Raw genomic sequence first — 19,734 nt, forward strand, 5'->3', positions numbered from 1 at the left:
GACAGACTGGATTAAGAAAATATGGCACATATACACCATGGAATACTATGCAGCCATAAAAAAGGATGAGTTTGTGTCCTTTGTAGGGACATGGATGCAGCTGGAAACCATCATTCTCAGCAAACTATCGCAAGAACAGAAAACCAAACACCGCATGTTTTCACTCATAGGTGGGAACTGAACAATGAGATCACTTGGACTCGGGAAGGGGAACATCACACACCGGGGCCTATCATGGGGAGGGGGGAGGGGGGAGGGATTGCATTGGGAGTTATACCTGATGTAAATGACGAGTTGATGGGTGCTGACGAGTTGATGGGTGCAGCACACCAACATGGCACAAGTATACATATGTAACAAACCTGCATGTTATGCACATGTACCCTAGAACTTAAAGTATAATAATAATAATAATAAATAAATAAATAAATAAAAAAGTAAGTAAGAATTTACTTTTTTTTTTTTTTGGATGGACTCTCGCCCTGTCGCCCAGACTGGAGTGCAATGGCGCGATCTTGGCTCACCGCAACCTCTGCCTTCTGGGTTCAAGCAATTCTGGGTTCAAGCCTCTGAGTAGCTGGGATTACAGGCATGCACCACCATGCTCGGCTAATGTTTTGTATCTTTAGTAGAGACTGGGTTTCACCATGTTGGCCCGGCTGGTCTCGAACTCCTGACCTCGTGATCCACCCACCTCGGCCTCTCAAAATGCTGTGATTACAACAATTTACATTTTTCAAAAGATACCACAAATATACAAACCAAAACCCAAGAGATATTTATAACACTTATTACTGCCATAGGAATCATATCCAGACCATATAAAAGAGTCATACAAATCAATACAAGGACAAATAAATAATCAAATTATAACAAGCATTTCACAAAAAAGGAAATATAAATGTTCAAGAAATATATTTTTTAAGCCCAATATTGATAGAAAGCAGAAGGATGTAAACTATAACCAAAATATGACATAATTTTACAGTTATCACAGTGGTAAAGTTGTTGGCAAGAATGTGGAACAACAGGAACTCATACTCGCATGGTAAAGGTATATAATCACTTGAGAAAGCAAGGTGATATTATCTAATCAAAAAGGTAGATGCAAGTACCTTAAGAATCCAAAATTCTAGACCCAAACATACATCCTGGAGAAAGTCTTCCACGTGTCTAAGTGCTAAAATATGCATATATATTTCTCTCAATAGAGGAAACAGCCCAAAAAAGAAACAACCCAAATGCCAATCAATCAGAAAATGGAAAAAAAATAAATTTTGGTTTACGCATGCAATGCTTTCCTATTTAGTGATGAAACAGAGAGAGATCTCAAAAACAGTACTGAAGAAAAAAATGACCTGAGGATTTGCCCATTTATCTAAACCTTAAAAACATGCCTAGGCAGGCTGTTGACTAGGGGCACATCGATTTGTAGACAAGACTAAGGAAAAGCAAATGATGATTAAAGGAATTTAGTATAGCAGTTACCCCTCAGGAGCAGGGAGGTGTTATGGTCTGGTAGAAGCATGAAGAGGCCTTCAAAAGGTATCTGTAAGGATCTGTTCCTTAAGCTGGTTTCCAGGTGCTAGGTTATTGTTTTGTCATTCTTTAAGCTACACACTTAACAAATTTAAACTTTAAATATGCTATTTTCTATGTGAAAGTTGTTCATCATTTAAAAATAAAACAAGAAGTTCTTGACTACTTCATGATGCTATGCTTCCAAAATGCAAAAGAAAGCAACCATTATTTTCTCACCTGTGCATAAAAATTCAAATTGATTCCATTTCTTTATTTCCTCCATGGAGCATACCTAAGGTCCTTTTGCAGGAAAGCAGTTTATTGCTCATTTATTTATATTTTGCCCCTTGACATTTCTCACTTTATATCCTATTTCAAGTCTTTAAGATATGATGAAAGAAATAATACCAATTTCATGTTTGGATATGGGTGATCAAATGTGCAGCTAAGTAAGTAAAATGTAAGTCATTACTGTCAAATACCATTACAGACCTCTTTATTTACCAAAGAAACCACTTTTGTTATTAGACGCTTTAAAAGCCCTTCTGAACATTGATAAATGACAATGTTTATAGACTATTTTGAGCTTTCAATTAATTTCTTTCTGTAGAGATAAACTGGAAATAATTTTTATTGTAAGTGCATGAAATTGAAGGTTGGGAGAAAGAATGTGTAGTAAAGGGAAACCATATAAATTTATGTGGATAACATTCTATTTTTTTCCTCTAAATATTATCTGCTGCTTTTCGTGGATGGCTCCTTCTTATTCTTTGGTAATACTACCCAAACATTTCAATACACTAAGCAAGAAAGAATTTCTGACTCCACTTTCTCAAAGGATGTAACCTTCAACCAATGCCACTTTTAATTTCCCAATAATTATTATCTCGAGTTGATAGAGGCAGAAGAGCAAAGACAAGAACCATTTAGGGAAAAGGCTTATGTTCCTGTCTCTTTGCAAAGTGCCAAAAGTGATAATAAAGAGAGTGGTAAAGATCGAAGCTACCTGGGTTAGAGGGAAGTTATTTCCACTGAGAATCTTTTCTTCTCTTATTTCTCATTGTGATTCTGAGGTCAGGTTACCTAATTCTTTTCAGCATGAAAATTCCCTTATGCAAAAATGAGAAATTCTAGTTCAGAAACAGCAGTAGATTTGTTCAAAGTTTAATTTTCCTTATATGCCTAAGACATCTTCTAAAACCAATTCATCAAAAATAGCTGTGTGGCAAGAGACAAACCTGCAGCACCGAAGCTCTGAGTTTTAAGTGTTTAGAGATATGTATGCTTTTTCTGCAGAGACAACCTATGTTTGTTTTTCAAGAATCAAGGAGGATTATCTTTCCATCATTTGCTTTAGAAGCACTAAGGGAGGTAAAAGGACTTTGGGGACTTTTGCTATTATAACATTTTGCTTTTGCTTTTCATATCAGTATGGTTCTTTAGTTGCAAGAAAAACAAAACAAAACAAAACAAGCTGACTCTGATAAGCCTAAGCAAAGCAGGGATTTGTTGGAAGGATATGGAATAGTTCAGAGAATTGACCAGAAATATAACGATGTAAAGTTTAGAGATGACCACAGTCACTCTGAAAATTCAGTTAAGAAATGGACTTTAAAAAAATTTTTACTTTAAGTTCTGGGATACATGTGCAGAATGTGCAGGTCAGTTACATAGGTATCCATGTGCCATGGTGATTTGCTGCACCTGTCAACCCACCATCTAGGTTTTAAGCCCTGCATGCATTACGTATTTGTCCTAATGTTCTCCCTCCCCTTGCCCTCCACCCACTGACAAGCCCTGGGGTGTGACGTTCCCCTCCCTGTGTCCATGAACTCCCACTTATGAGTGATAACATGTGGTGTTTGGATTTCTGTTCCTGTATTAATTTGCTGAGAATGATGGCCTCCAGCTTCATCCATGTCCCTGCAAAGGACATGAACTCATTCTTTTTTATAGCTGCATAGTATTCCATGGTATATATGTGCCACATTTTTTTTTATCCAGTCTATCATTGATGGGCATTTGGGTTGGCTCCAAGTCTTTTCTATTGTAAATAGTGCTGCAATAAACATACGTGTGCATGTGTCTTTGTAGTGGAATGATTATAAAAATGGATGACACTTAATAGGGCACTACTTGTGGATGAGTGAGTCCAGGTTTCTTTTTATCTGTGAGTCCTTCTGCTTAAGACTAGAGTTCCAGGAAGAGAACATCTGGCCTCCTGCCCACCCTTGGCCAGAAGTTGTGGGGGACCTTGACTGATTGTCCCACTATATTTATATAGAAGGAAGAATCAGGGACTTTTAACTAAAAAAAGAAGGAATCAATGCTAGCATAGCAGTAAAAAACAAACTACTAACTACAAATAAACAAAAATTTAAAATATTTTCTTGCCACGGCACTGTCATTGCAAGGATGCACTGCCCAGTAGAAGTCTCAAGAAGAGTATGCTTTCCTGTGCCTCTCTTGCTTTTAAAATAACATCATTTCTGTGGATATCCAATTTACCATATTAAAAGTGAGTGATGTTAGCAACTTTCCAATTAAAATAAGTTGGAAAAAAAGGCAAAAGTAGAAGAACTTTGAACAGTCTGGAAAGCATTACTGAATATAGCAATCGGGACTACAGGGATTGTTAGAACTAAATGAATGAGTCTACATTTTGTTCTTCATCAAATGGATGTTTATGTCAAGAGAATGGCTGTTTAACCATATTTTATTATGTTCCACTAGTCCCTCAAATTAATAAGAATTTCTTTTGCCTCCACTGAACAAAAAACCCCACATGACTAATTTAGTGGACTCAGGTAAAAAATGTGCTTTAAGATCCAATGAAGTGAAATTAATAGCTAGTTAGGGAACTAAGGTACTCGTGTTATACAAAAGAATGGCTTCTTCAGGTTATCTGATAGCAAAGACCTAAATGGCAGAGCTTCCAATAACAAGACAGTGTTACAACTTTGTCTGGAATGTGGGTTAATAAACCTTTCCCCTCGGAGAAATTGGCAATGCATGTTGTCTATTTGCAGTTTAGTGGCTCTATTTTATGGTACCATTATCTTCTAAAATATGAGCACTTTTATTCATTAAATTACTCCCGAATGTTTACTGTCCAATCAAAGCTGGATGAGATTAAAACCAAATTCATTTTCATTTTAACTTGTGGGAGGCCTTATCAACATTTTTCCTGGAAAGTTTCTTTAAAAGTAATGAATTGTTCTATAGTTTGAGTTTTAACATTGCAGAATCTTAAGAATGCATGGACAAGACAGGTGACTCTCATCAGGTAGACATTTAGCTTTCACAGATTCAGCTGTAGCAAGGGAATGAGAAAGGGAAGAAAAGAGAAAGAGAGAGAAAGAGGAAAATTCCAATGTTGGAAGAAAACTTGATTGATTTCATTGGACTTATTGAGAGAAGATATCTTCATGTCCAATTTAGCTATAGGTATGAAAGTTTTGCTTCATCCACTGGCTTTAAAAATTAAAATATTTTATGAGCAGAAATCAAATTCTTGTCCAGGTGCACTGACTCCTATCTGTAATCCCATCACTTTGGGAGGCCGAGGTGGTTGGATCGCTGGAGTTCAGGAATTCAAGGCTGGCCTCAGGAACATAGTGAGACCCCCATCTCTGTGAAAAACACAAAAATTAGCCAGGCATAGTGTTGTGTGCCTGTAGTTCCAGCTACTTGGGAGGCTGAGGTGGGAGGATTGATTGAATGGGGAGGTCAAGGCTTCAGTGAGCCGTGATCATGCCACTGCACTTCAGCCTGGGTGACAGAGTGAGACCTTGTTGCAAAAAACCAAAACACACAAACAAAAAGACAAATTCAGTGTGTCTCATTAAGTTGAAAGAAATAAAGATATCTTAGTAGTGTTTTCAAGATATAATCCTCTGATACCTTTCTCAAAAATCACCTGCCGGTGCTTGGCAAAATTGCAGATTCATTAGCTCACTGCAGACTACTGGATGAAAGTTTTTGATGATGTGGCTCTAGAATCCACATATTACTAGCTTTCCTTGGGGACTGTGATAGATTTAAATTGAAAAAAACACTGTCCAATTGGTGATACAGAATACCCCCTTTATTTTTAGAAGGGATGTGTCTGAGGAGCAGAATGGTAAAGTGACCTGCTAGAGTAGCACAGTATGTTAATCAATATTAATATGTTTACTGATTTGAAAACTTGTGCTTTTTGCCTACACACCATTTTTTAACCTTCATGCATCACCTCTAAATAATGATAGTCAGATGTTTGTTATATACTGGTCACAATAACGAATAATGAAAGAATTGAGCTTAAATATGTTTGTTAGTGGGTATGAGAGAAGGCAATAAGAATAGATAAAAAGGGAATAATGGAAGAATAGTCAACATATGGTCAACATGTGATGATATAAGTCTGTATTCCAGTATTGTGACACCCCTGTTGTAGATATAACCTACATTATATTCAACAGATTCCCTGTCTTTGTCTTCATGTTTATCAAAATACTGTGAAAATTCAAACATTGCAGAAATATATAATATGGGAGAGGTCTTCCATAATTCCATCACTAATATCACTAATATCACCACTGTGGTAAAATAAAAGTTGTCCATTTCTCTATTTCTTCCTTAGTAACAGTTGTTGTCCTCAACTTCTTCCTTAGTAACTGTTGCTTGAATTGTGGAAATGGGGTAGGGAAGTAGCATGATCTACACAAAACAAAACGGCAAGTCCCAACCTCTTCTGCAAATAAAAATCACGAATGCAATGTAAGCAGAAGTCATTTGATAAGGACTCCAGGAAAATTTTATAAAGGAATCAACTTGGCACAGAGATGTTTCCTGTTTATCCTCCCGCTCTTCTGTTTCTTCCTTGATGGTGACATGATAGCTGGAGCTGCATCTGCTTTTCTTTGGTTGAGTTTAGGAATTCAAACTTGAAAACGAAAATCATGTGTTAATGATGGTGGGATAGGAAGATGGAAGGGGCCGGGGGTGAGAATATTGGGAATTTTCTATGCCAGCTTTGGTCTGCCTAGCTCTTCTGGATTTTCTTAATTAAAAAAAAAGTAAAACTTTACCTTGCTCAAGCAATTGTTATTGCAGGTGTCTGCTTTAGTAGCTGAATTCAATTGCAAACTCACATGACACCCTTAACAGTTAGTTGTATGTTCTTAGTCTGCTTTCCAGGAAACCATCGTTATTCTATGGGAAGATGGCAGGAAGACTAAGCTATGTAGGGAAAAGAATGAGAGTCAGTCTGGTGTAGAAATATATGAGATAAAGAAAGACAGAGCAAGGACAAAAATGATGAGAGCCATGAAGAATTTTAAGAGTCCTTCCTGGGAGCTTTACTTTCATTTATACAATAAATACATGAGCATATATAAAGTATCCCATAGAAGGCTTGGTTTTTGTCAGGCTGGTACCTTTTATTTCATTTGTTGGTAGCTATAGCTTGATTTCAAAGGGCAACCACCCGGCCTATATTCTTAGTTCCTAAGGTTTAAATGGGACTCACCAGATGTTTTGTCACCATAGTTGGGCAAATGACCCAGGACTGGTCAAACAGCCTATTTCATGTTTCCACAATGACTGGTTCAGGAATCAGCAATGTGACACAAGCCAGTAGGATATAATCTTAGTAAAGTCTGGAACAGAAGAGCTCATGTTTTGCTAGCTGTGAGGAGCCTGGAAACTTGGAGCTGCCTATAAATATCTCAAAAGAGAACCTGCCTGAAGATGATGCCAACATAATAGAGCAGAGTTGAGAGATAGGAATGTATTTCTGATGAAATTACTTTAAACAAGTTCTCTAACTGATTTTTGTACAAATTGTCCAAGGCATCACTTTGGAAAACATTGTTTCATATTTTAACCTTTACTAAAGAGGCTAGCTAGAGGAATACCCTAAAAGAATCAGAAGCCTATTTTATTAATGTTCCCCATAATATTTCCTCATTTCTTGTGTACATTAAACTCATATTTCCATTGTTTGTGGTTTATCGTGTTGGCATTCTCTACTTTTTTTTTTGTGAGACCGAGTCTTGCTCTGTCACCTAGGCTGGAGTACAATGGCATGATCTCGACTCACTGCAACCTCCGCCTCCCAGGTTCAAGCAATGCTCCTGCCTCAGCCTCCTGAGTAGCTGAGACTACAGGCGCCCGCCACCATGCCCAGCTAGTTTTTTGTATTTTTTACTAGAGATGGAGTTTCACTGTGTTAGCCAGGATGGTCTCGATCTCCTGACCTCGTGATCTACCCGCCTTGGCCTCCCAAAGTGCTGGGATTACAGTTGTGAGCCACTGCACCCGGTCCGCAATCTCCACTTTCTTGATCACATCAGTCTAGGTATTGATAACCTCATTTGTCTTCTCATTTTACTTGTAGGGAAAGAGTCAAATATTGTGAGACTGAGACTTGGTGCTCGTAATTGGGTATGAAAGACAGAATATTCATCCTTTCTTAGAATCTGTACCCTAGAATCTGTACCCTTAGAATCTGAACCTAAAAAAACTGAAAGTAGGTTTTTTGTTCCTAGAAGAGGCAAAAAAGCTTTTGCCATATTCATAAAACTCTCAAATTCCAAAACACCATTCAATAATCCCCCAAAGTACTATAATCGATGTTCAACTAACACATAAACAATCACTTTTTCCCTCGCTGATGATTCTACTGCAATATTTTCTCAAAAACTGTACCGTGGTGGGCCATTCCGTTCTGCCTCTTTAGCTATTGAGCCTACGATATGATTTTGTTAGCACCAAAATACGTCTTCATATCATAATCATTGCTGCAATAAATGGGATAACAGAGTATCTATCAAGTAAGGCTTTGCTGGACCCAAGAGAGTTGTATATTACATAAGAAATAACATGAATTCAAGACTGAAAAGCATAAAACATCCTTTCGTAGCAGAAACAGGACAACCTGTAAACTGCAGATTTAGGTGTTTCTACAATTAGAAGTCTAATGGCAGTTCTTATCCTTCTTCCAGCTTCGTAAATAGAAGTATGTCTTCTGTTTAGGTTGATTCGAAAGATAACCTTTGAAAAGATAACCTTTCCCTCAAGGGAATATCAGAATCCCGTGTTTTCTGTGGAATAGTATAAAACTTGTATTTTATTTTTGCTCCTGTTTTAGGGGACATCTTTAAAGATATTCTGTTTTAAGAGTATATATTGTGCTAATGTAGTATCATTCTGGATGAATGGGTTGGTAAAATATTAGGGACCAAAAATTAAGAAATGTAAATTCAGAAAAGTTTAAGAAACTCAATTATTTGTTTTTACCTGCCTATGAAAATAGTATTTGCAGTTACCTACCATTAAATACTTCAGAATAAATTCAATGTTTCTATATAAAATTATTTGAAGTTATTAGAATATATTCTGTTAGAAAAAGCAACATGGTAAGTTACATAAATGAGTAAATTCATATACAGATATTCTTCTTTCCAGTCAATTTCTTTTTTAGTTCAGGAAAAATGTGGAGTACAAGATTATTTATTTATTTATTTATTTTTATTTTTATTTTATTTTATTTTTTTTGTGTGTGTGTGTGTGTGACGGAGTCTCTCTCTGTTGCCTAGGCTGGAGTGCAGTGGCGCGATCTCGGCTCACTGCAAGCTCTGTCTCCTGGGTTCATGCCGTCCTCCTGCCTCAGCCTCCCGAGTAGCTGGGACCACAGGTGCCCGCCACCACGCCCAGCTAATTTTTTGTATTTTTAGTGGAGATGGGATTTCACCATGTGAGCCAGGATAGTCTTGATCTCCTGACCTTGTGATCTGCCCGCCTCGGCCTCCCAAAGTGCTGGGATTACAGGTGTGAGCCACCGCACCCGACCAGTACAAGATCATTTTTAAACAACTGCCTAAGTCTCCACTTACATTCCGTTGATTCGCTCAATCAATCATCCAATTATACAGAAAATACTGGAAGGTCTACTCTAAAATGCATTGGAATCACCCAAAATACATGGTATAAACGCAGATTGTCAAGCCTCATTCTCTGATTAAAAGAGAGAGTATAGAAATCCCAGTTTTTCCAGGTTTTTCAGATACTCCTGATTTCAGTGGACCTTAAGCTACACTTAGGAAAATACTGCCTTCCTGTATCATATCCACCCTAACATCAAATGTGACTGAAAGTATCAAAACACTTAAAATTCCTGCAGGGCTGGGTGCAGCAAGCAAGCAACCAACATGCAAAATATAAGAAGGCATCAACTCTCAGATTCAATTCGACTTTCTTTTTTTCTTTTTCTTGAAACAGAGTCCCACTGTGTCACCCAGGCTGGAGTGCAATAGCACAGTCTTGGCTCACTGCAACCTCTACCTCCCGGGTTCAAGTGATTCTCCTGCCTCAGCCTCCCAAGTAGCTAGGATTACAGGCCTGTTCCACCACACCCGACTAAATTCTTGTATTTTTTACTAGAGACGGGCTTTCCCTATGTTGGCCAGACTGGTCTCAAACTAGAGGCCTTAAGTGATTTACCCACCTTGGCCTCCCAAATTTCTGGAATTACAGGCATGAGCCACCGAGTCCAGTCCTGACTCTGCTCTTGTGAAAGCTGAGAGTACTGTGTTATTTTAATATCTGATATACCTGTGGATTCAGCTAACCTAAAGTTGTTGAATTCTTAAGCCACCACCCCCATCTCACCAGGCAAGCCCTGCATTCATCATAACTTTGACTTTCTAGATTCTCAGACACAGTGAATACCCATTCAGATGCTTGTCACATAGATGGACATTATGTAACTTTCTCTCCCCAGCACAAGAATTACTTTCAGATCATCAGTGACTTAATTGAACAAATGACAAAGATCTTGCCAAAATCTGAGAAGATGTCCTCTGACCTTGTAAGTACTTTTAAGTGTAATTTCATTTAAATAGCCCAAAGCTTTTAGCCAAATACAACTTGGCAGTTCAATAATATTTGGAGAGGGTAAAAGCAGGTACTGTGTCAAAGAGCCAAGTGAATAAATTTTTTATAGAAGTCAGTCATATTAATTGTATTGTTCAAAGATGATACCGTTCACATCGGTGTTTATATATCTATTAAAACATTTGGGTTTATCTAATCCATGTTTTCCTTTATCATATGTTAATACTGGATGTATTTAACACTTCAAAGTGAGGTGATCTGCAAGCAGAGGGGCCCTGAACATGTCTAAATGGAATAGTGACATGTTTCTCCTACAGATGACATTGCAGTTACTAATTGCTCATTATACTAGAACATGTGTGAACCCTCACACTTCAGGGGTGCTTGTTTTTCACCCTTGAAGTTCTTCAGTTCAAAAAAGGTTAAAGATCTCTACCTTAACCAAAGAGAGACAGCCTCAGTTTGCTCTGTAGTATGTACTAAACTTAAATATTCTTTTTATAATATGCTAGTTAGAAAGAGATGTATACTCTTAAATAATGCCAAGACTTTCCTTAACCCCATTTCTGTGGATATTGTTTGCTTTTCAGCCTTTCAATTCTTGCTAATCTTATTTCAGCATCCCACATAATTAGAATTGTACAGATTCTAACTATTCAATCATCTCTTCCCTTCCCTATGAAATGTGCTAACAGGATGTGAAATGGAGGTGGGCTCCCTGTGTTCTTGCTCTGAGTCTAAAGGAAGTTAAATATAAAAACTCAGGAAGTGTCTGAACACACCTCCATTTCAATGTGATCCTCAGTTAGTACATTTCCCTTGAGGTAGGCAGAAAAATGTGAATACATTTTTTTTTAACCTATCCAATTTCAACTTAAAACTTCATCTTAAAATTTTCCTTTTGCCCCGTCAACTGGGTGCCCTAGATTATAGAGGAATGGAGAAAGAAAAAAGAACTTGGCTTAACCATTTGCTATTTTGTGATATTTTATATCATATGCTGCTAGCCTCACCAGGAGTGAATATATGTCAATTCGTATATCCAAATCTATGAAAAGGAACATGAAATGGGATCAACTAAATTATATTGAAGACATATACAGATACATTAAGCTTTGGAAAACATCTGGACTTTGGAATACTGGTCCACACGTCTTTCAGAGAGTCTTTCACAGGTAAGAAGAAACATTTCTTGTGATTTTTATTATGTTCAAATTCAGCAAAGGAGATGACTTCATTTCCCTCGTGCTGTGGTTGGAATGTGTGTTTGAATTTATACGTGCAACCTTAACCCCCAAGGTGATAGTATTAAACGGTGGGGTCCATAGGAGGTGATTAGGCCATGAGGGTGGATGGGATTAGTGCCCTTACAAAAGGACTGGAGGGAGCAAATTTGTCCCTTTTGCCCTTGTGCCATGTGAGGACACAGAGAAGGCACCACACAGCCCTCACCGGCCAGTGAATTTGCTGGTGCCACAGTCTTAGACTTCTCAGTCTCTAGAACTATGAAAAATAAATTTCTACCACTTATAAATTACCCAGTCTATGGTATTTTACTGTAACAGCAGGAATCAACTAAGACACTTAATCCAACTTAATAGGGTTTGGCTGTGTCCCCACCCAAATCTCATCTTGAATTGTAGTTCCCATAATCCCCACGTGTTGTGGGAGGGACCAGGTGGAAATAAATGGATCATGGGGGCAGTTTCCCTCATCCTGTTCTTGTGATAGTTTTCATGAGATCTGATGGTTTTATAGGGGGTTTTTCCTCCTTTTTGCTAGGCATTTCTTGCTGCTGCCATGGGAAGAAGGATGTGTTTGCTTCCCCCTCTGCCACGATTAAGTTTCCTGAGACCTCCTGAGTCATGCTGAACTGTGAGTCAATTAAACCTTTTTCTTTTATAACATAATGGCCTAGATTATGGACAAAATCTAAGTTTACTTCAATGCTGGGTTAACCGTATGACCGCGGTGGCTGGCATGAAGTTAACCAACCCTAAATATTAGTATGGCTTAGTCAAACTTTCACTTATTACTAAAAATTTATCACTGCTGTTTCCTATGGGGATGTGGTTGAGCAAAGTGTTTTGAGCGTCATTTGTGCATACTTGATACCTGCTCCTTTTGATCTGGGTGATCTATTAGAAGGAGGAGGAGAAAAATTAAACCTAAAATATCTTTAGTTGTATGGTAGAGGTGGAAGGTAATTTTGTCAGGGTCTGATGAAACCCCTGAAGGGTTATTAGATCCTGAAACCTGAAAATTAGGCTCTAAAATGTAGCCCAATTGGAGAAATTTGTGAACTTGACCCTTTCTAGAATTTTTGAAAATCGGGTAAGTAGAGATACTTGAGTTTCTAGACTCAAGATTTTAGATAGTGTCTTCTCTATTTTTTCTCACATTTTACAATGAGGCATTGATAATTAATACACTTACCACTTCCTTTTAGCACAGACCTTGTTTAATAGAATATAGACAAAACTCTCAACATTTGAGAACTGCCAGAAAAGGAGAGGAAACCACTTGCTTTCTGAGAACACACTGGATAACTTCAGCACAAGGCAGAATAAGGGTATTTAGCTCAGAGGGAGGAGAAAGAGAGCGGCCTCAGATATTGCTTATTTTAGTTTTCCTTAAGGCTGCCCACACAAAGTTTTCAGTCAGTGACTCATCAAATTTCATTCTGCTAGATGTGATGCTAAATTTTTTCTATCTTAAGATGTTCAACAAGAATTTTCTGCTAGTAAATGTATTTCCGGTGAGCAGAGGTTATTAAGAATACTTGTCCCATAGACCCCTTTGGCACCTGGTGAAACCTGTAGACCCTCTTTCTAAATTAAGTTATTGAGGGCACAAAACACCTAAGATTAAAGAAAACCTATATTTAAAAACATTTCACAAAATATAGTAAAACAAACTTGTGACATGGTAAACTTGTCACTTCTTCAACACATTTAATAATTGAATCTATGATTACCTAATTATTAGTATAATTTTGATATAGTGGTGGACATAAATGATATATTGAACTATTTGCACAACTTTAATGTATTAGTAATATGAAAATTCTGATTTCTCCTGATGAGAACCACAGATTTTAACAGTACTATGGTCTGTTGCCTACATTCATAGCTTAAGGAAAGGCTAAACCACTTACAGGTTAGTGGGAAAAGGGGATCTAATTGTATTCACTCAAATTCCTGGACCTCCTGAATTCCATAGATGGTCTCCTGGGTGGCTCGAGCTTCCCATGTTAAAAATTCTTGCTATATAGATTAAGGTGATAAGATACAACCAGATTTCTTTTTTACATGTCAAATAATACTTTTGATATATTTCTCATGACATAGTCTATAAAAACTGAAAAAAACAATCTTTGAGATGATATTTGTGTATGGAAATTAGGTCCTGATTTTATTCTTTTTTTCTTTTCATGTTTTTTTCTTTATGAAACTAAGTGTTCTGTTGGCACGTTTACCACCGTTAAATGCATTTTAATAAAGTCCCTGTAGTATTGTGTGCTTTGACATTGCTGGAAAAGGGTGTCTATTTATGAAAATAATGTTAGACTATAAAGTTAAATAAAGGGAGATGAGGTATCAGAAATAACACGTTTCCATGGTAATTGTTTTTAAACAGTAGATTGATCAATAGCATTTTGTGGTAAGATGTTGTTAATCTGTCTCAGTCAGGACCCAAACGGCAAGCCATTTCAAATTGATCACAGAACAAAAATTGGCATTACGTTCCCTTGGCTTCATTGTGAGTGTGCTCTACAGCTCAATTCACGACCAATGAAAATACTGATGCTAATGACAACTATAAGAATACTGTGCAAAATATCACAAAGAAAGAAAGCAAAGGTTGGGAGTGGAGATTATTATTGTTTCTAGCCCTGTGTTTAAAACTCTTGGAACTTGCGTTTTCATAGTGAAAGAAAACAATTTTTAATAGCAAGCTAGGTGTGTCATCCACAACATCCCAGTTGTGTTTAGTTTGTATTTTCTGAGAAGTTGCATTTCTGAGAAACTCAATGAGAGAAAACCAATGGAAGTTATAATTCCATACCAAAAGTTCTGACTCAAATGTTGACAAAGATCACGTAGGAAATATAGAGACTTACAGTAGGCCAGGTATAAAATAGAACAAAGTTTGGAGATGACCAGAGTCACAAGGATTGGAATGTAAGTGAAAATAATAGCTGTGTAGCCAGTAAGAATTTTGTAGTCTGCCTGTTAGAAAGACTGTTATGCCTGGACTTGTGATCTTCCTGATCTTACGTGGATACAAACCAATGTCCTTGTTTCTTTGCTTTCTCAGCTAATAGATTTTTAGAAAAGGGTTTCTGGAGCCAAACACACTGTCCATGGTTTGACAGAGTGAATGGAGACAGGAAAACATACTTTCTCAAAAGAGCAAGATTGCTTTTCCATCCTCATTCTTCTGGTCTGTCCACTGTACTGCAGCAATATTAACCAACTTGATCTTTCCTTTTGTCACATTCTTACCACCATATTTCCACCTTAATTTATTATTTAGCAGCAGGCTTTCATGTAATTATTTAATTTTTGGTTTCCTACCACAGATTGTGTGTGACTTATCCAGTGTTCACAGTAATACTACAAAATAAACAAACAAAATGACAATTTATTTAGCCTTGAGTCTATAGGGTTTTGCTGATTGGAACTCGGATTGACTGACATGGCTATGCTTAGGTGGTTTCAGCTGGGCTTGCATATGCCTCTGCAGCCAACAAGAATTAGCTTGGAGGTGCTGCCCATCTTGGCGAGCTCACTCACATGTTTGGTTGAGGGTCAGCTACTGGTTGCCTTACCTAGGATGTCCTCATCTGGGCTGACTTGAGTGGTTTGGTTCGTTCCTCATATCCCTTTCTTCAACAGGCAAGCCTGAGTATGTTCTTCCCACTGTGTAGATGCTCCTTGACTTATGATGAGGTTACATTCCAATAAACCTATTGTAAGTGAAAAATATTTTAAGTCAAAAATGCATTTGATACCTTGCTAAAGCCATCATAAAGTTTAAAAATTGTTAAGTTGAACCATTGTAACTCAGGGACCATTCATTACTAGCAGAGGGTAAGAGACATGTCTAATCTTATTTTTTCAATAAGTTTTCAATCTTATTCATGAGTCACTTTGCTAGTATTTCATTGACTAAAATTAGTCACAAAACCAGCCAGGTTCATGAGTAAGAGTATAAAGGCAAATCCAAATCACAAAGAGATATCACTTTATACCCATTAAGCTGGAAAAATAAAACAAAATGAAATGAAACCCGAAATTAACAAGTGTTGGAAAGGATATAGAGAATTTGGAACACTTCTGCATTGTTGGTGAGAATATCAAATGAGGGAACTGCTATAGAAAATGGTATGGTGATTGTTCAAAAATTTAAACATAGAATTACAATGTGATCCAGAGATTTCCTCTCTAAGTACATACCCAAAGAATTAAGAGAATTTAGTTTTCAAATAATCGAAAGCTTGGGTTCAAACAGATATTTTCACACCCTTGTTCAGTAGCAGCATTATTCACAAAAGCCAGAAGTTGAAGTGTCCCAGGTGTCCATCAACAGATGAAAGGATAAACAAAATGTGGTACATATGTACAATGAACTATTATCCAGTCTTAAGGGAATTTTGTTGCATGCTAGAGCATGGTTGAAACTTGAAAACATTACGTTGTGAATTATGCCAGTCACAAAAGGACAAATATTGTATGATTCCACTTCTACTAGGTTCCTAGAGTAGTCAAATTCATAGCAAGTAGAGTGGTGGTTGCCAGGAACTAGAGTTGCTCCAGGGACAGGAATTGGTAATTAATATTTAATAGATACAGGGTTTCCGTTGGGGAAGACAAAAGAGTTCTGAAGATGGATGGTAGTAATAATTGCATAATGTGAATGTACTTCATGCCACAGAATTGTACACTCAAAAATGGCTAAAATAATGAATTTTGTGTTATGTATATTTTGCTACAAGAAAAAAATACACAAAAAGAGCAAGGTTATAGATTGAACCTCATCAGTACTTATTAGTGAAAGCCATGTAGCAAAATGGGTGCACAGAAAGGTGAAGAATTAGAGACATTCAGGCAGTATCTACCACAATGGGAATCTTTAAAGGTGGTAGCACTTTTAGCAAAGCACTAGAATCATTACAGTATTAAATTTTATTCCAAGTGGCCTGATATTTATAACAGATTTAAAACATTATAGAGGGGTATTATACCAGTCTTAGCATTGAACTCTAAATGCAATAGGGGTTTAAGTTTTGATCCAGAATTCAAGAATACAGATGACAGAATACCCAACCCTCATAGCACACAAAATGCTAGTTGCAGTGACACATTTGAGTTGTAGGGAATAATTCAAACCCTGTTTAGGTTTTCTTATGATGCATATCACATGATGCATATAATAACTAAATAATTAAAATTGTTTGTATCAAATGGATATCATTAAGATATCTGGGGCTGAGCACAGTGGCTCACTTCTGTAATTCCAGCACTTTGGGAGGCTGAGGCGGGAGTATTACTTGAGGCCAGAAGTTCAACACCAGCTTGAGCAACATAGTGAGACCCCATCTCTACAAAAATTTTCTTAAAAAATTTGTCACATGCAGTGGTACACATCTCTAGTCCCAGCCAGTTGGGAGGCTGAGACAGGAGGATTTTTCGAGCCCAGGAGTTTGAAGCTGTAGTGAGCTATGATTGTACCACTGCACTCCAGATGCGGTGACAGAGCATGATACACTGTTTCTTTTTTTAAAAATGAAAAAAAAAAGATGTCTGGGAAAATAAGGTACTGAACACCTTATTTAATAAATTCACTTACTTTTCAGCAGTTCTATAAAGTTATATAAATCTGGAGTTGCTGCCTTATTTCTTATGTCATTGTGATTTCAGCTTAGAGTATTTAAATGTTAATTAAAATTCTGGACTGTTTTTCATAATTTCCTTCTTAATCTAGCTTATTCATCAATTTCCTGAGTAGTGAAAATGCTTGTGGTTCTCATAGCCAAGGCATCTGCCCAGTATTTACACAAGAGCATCATTAGATATTTATAATTTATTAAAATGCCCATGTATGTTCCTTTTGAATAATTGGCTAATAACTCCATTCATAAGGGAAATTTGTGTGAGTTCTAATTTAATTCATAGAAAACCGAACAACATTTAGTATATTTTTAAAGCTATCGCAGCACAAATAGTACTGATATTTGTTTTAGTATTAGTAATCCTTTTTGGTGTTTGTTTTTATTACTAATTTTCAAGTGATAAAAATCATGAAAGTAAAGTAAGATGGAAATCATTCTTAATATGAGCTATTGAGTTGAATATTCAAATATATTGAATTGTTTTTAAATTCATTATTTTATTATTATAACTTTTTGAGGCAGATTAAATGAATATTATGCCTATGTCATAGATGACAAAAGGAAAGCTAAAGATTAAGTGACTTTAAGGTCACCAAATTGATTAGTGTTAGGGAAAGAATAAGATACCAGAACCACCTAGAGCTGTGATGTGTGATACAGCAGCCACTAGTCATGAAGGTATTGAGCATTTAAAATGGGAATACTCTGAGATGAGATACACTGTGAGAGTCAAAAAAAACACTGGATTCCAAACATAATACTAGGAAAGAAATGGAAAATATCTCAATAATTATATATTGATTGAATGTTGAAATAAGATTTTCAATTTATGGGGTTAAATAAAATATTAAATTAATTTCACCTTTTAGTTTTCTTATGTGACCACTAGAAAACTTAAAATTGTACACATGGCTGTCATTATATTTCTGATGGACAATACTATCCTAGAATAGTTTTATCTACTGCTTTAGGCTAAATATCTAAGCCTGGGGTCTGAATTATGTGTATAAGTTCCTATAGTGTGATTCATACATAGTTTATAACTTTCTAGATGTTTAGTAGTACTTAGAAATTTTAAAAAATCTTACCTGAAAAGAATCTTACCTAAAAAGAACAAACAATTGTTTGTTGACTTTTTCTCATATGCCTTGCCCAAAGCAATAGAGAAAAATAAAGTTTATTTAAGACTTTTACCTAAAAAGAACAAACAATTGTTTGTTGACTTTTTCTCATATGCCTTGCCCAAAGCAATAGAGAAAAATAAAGTTTATTTAAGACTTTCCATATAAAATGTGAGAGCCACACATAAAATTTTAAGTTTTCTAGGAGGCACATTAGAAGACGAAAAAATAGTGAAATTAATTTAGTCATGTATTTTATTCAATTCAATGTATCTAAAGCAACCAAGCTAGTGATATTTTAAACAAATCTGTTTATATATCTCTCTCTACTTCTTATAACCCTTATAACCTACCCTTGCCTTTCTGTTGTTAAGGCAATTAAAATTCTTACCATGGTAAAATTCTTATGATCTATCCAGCCTTACCGTAATGCTTACTTTTTCTCAATCTTTCTCTCCACTCCCTTCCTACTACCAGGGCTATTTTACTGTCTTTCATAGCTTTCAACACTCCAGCATCCTCTCACTCACCCCAGGGCTCTGAGCACTGCTTCCTCCTTGTGGAACACTGTTTTCTTTTTGCCTAGTTAACTCCTGTTAATTCTCCAGATTTCAGCATGGGATTATCATTTCCTTATGGACTATTTCTTTGATTCTCAAATGTAGATCAGTTATTTTTTATAATATGCACTCACAGTAGCACTAAATTTATCTAATTTACTTTGGGTAAATTATTCACCCTTAGCTGAAAAGTTCACTAACATGATTATTTGATTAATATCTGTATGCCCTAGTAGACTCTACAAGTCATGACACTGGTCTTCCTGTCTTTTTTTTTCTCTTTTTTTTTTCAGTGCTATATTCCCAGTACACAGTAACTGATACATAGTAGGCTCTCAATAAATATTAGTTTAATGATATATAAGTGAATAAACTCATAGATGGGCATTCTTTGAGGTATGTATAATGCTGTATTTAAAATAAGATTCAAGATGTTTAAATAAGGTCCTCTGACATTTTTTATAGCTATTTTATCTTTCCTATTTGTTTTGCAAAGTAATTCAGTTTTCAAATAAAAATCAGATTCACTATTATAGTATATCTTTGAATACTTGAGCATTGTCAATTGTATTGCTCAACATATACCGGCATTATGTACTTGGTTCACACAAAAACCCTAAGAGAGAAAAATGGATATTTCTACTTTTGGGGCAAAAAGTTAAGTTGAAAAGTGAAGTGGCTTTGCTTCAACTTAAAGGGACAATAATAAATACAAAACAGATTTGGAAGTGGTGTTTTTTGTGTACATGTGTGT

General features: G+C 36.4%; 1 long non-coding RNA gene across 1 annotated transcript in view; it reads left to right on the plus strand.

The window, feature by feature from the left end:
- Positions 1-19,734, plus strand: part of LOC126955947 (uncharacterized) — an 89,706-nt gene that overhangs the window by 61,196 nt on the left and 8,776 nt on the right. Inside the window, exons 2-4 of the long non-coding RNA XR_007726201.1 lie at positions 10,289-10,375; positions 11,409-11,576; positions 12,184-12,276. This is a non-coding gene — a long non-coding RNA (uncharacterized LOC126955947). The remainder of the gene's footprint in view (positions 1-10,288; positions 10,376-11,408; positions 11,577-12,183; positions 12,277-19,734) is intronic.

The sequence above is a fragment of the Macaca thibetana genome, chromosome 6 (assembly GCF_024542745.1).
Source record: "Macaca thibetana thibetana isolate TM-01 chromosome 6, ASM2454274v1, whole genome shotgun sequence".
NCBI lineage: Eukaryota > Metazoa > Chordata > Mammalia > Primates > Cercopithecidae > Macaca > Macaca thibetana.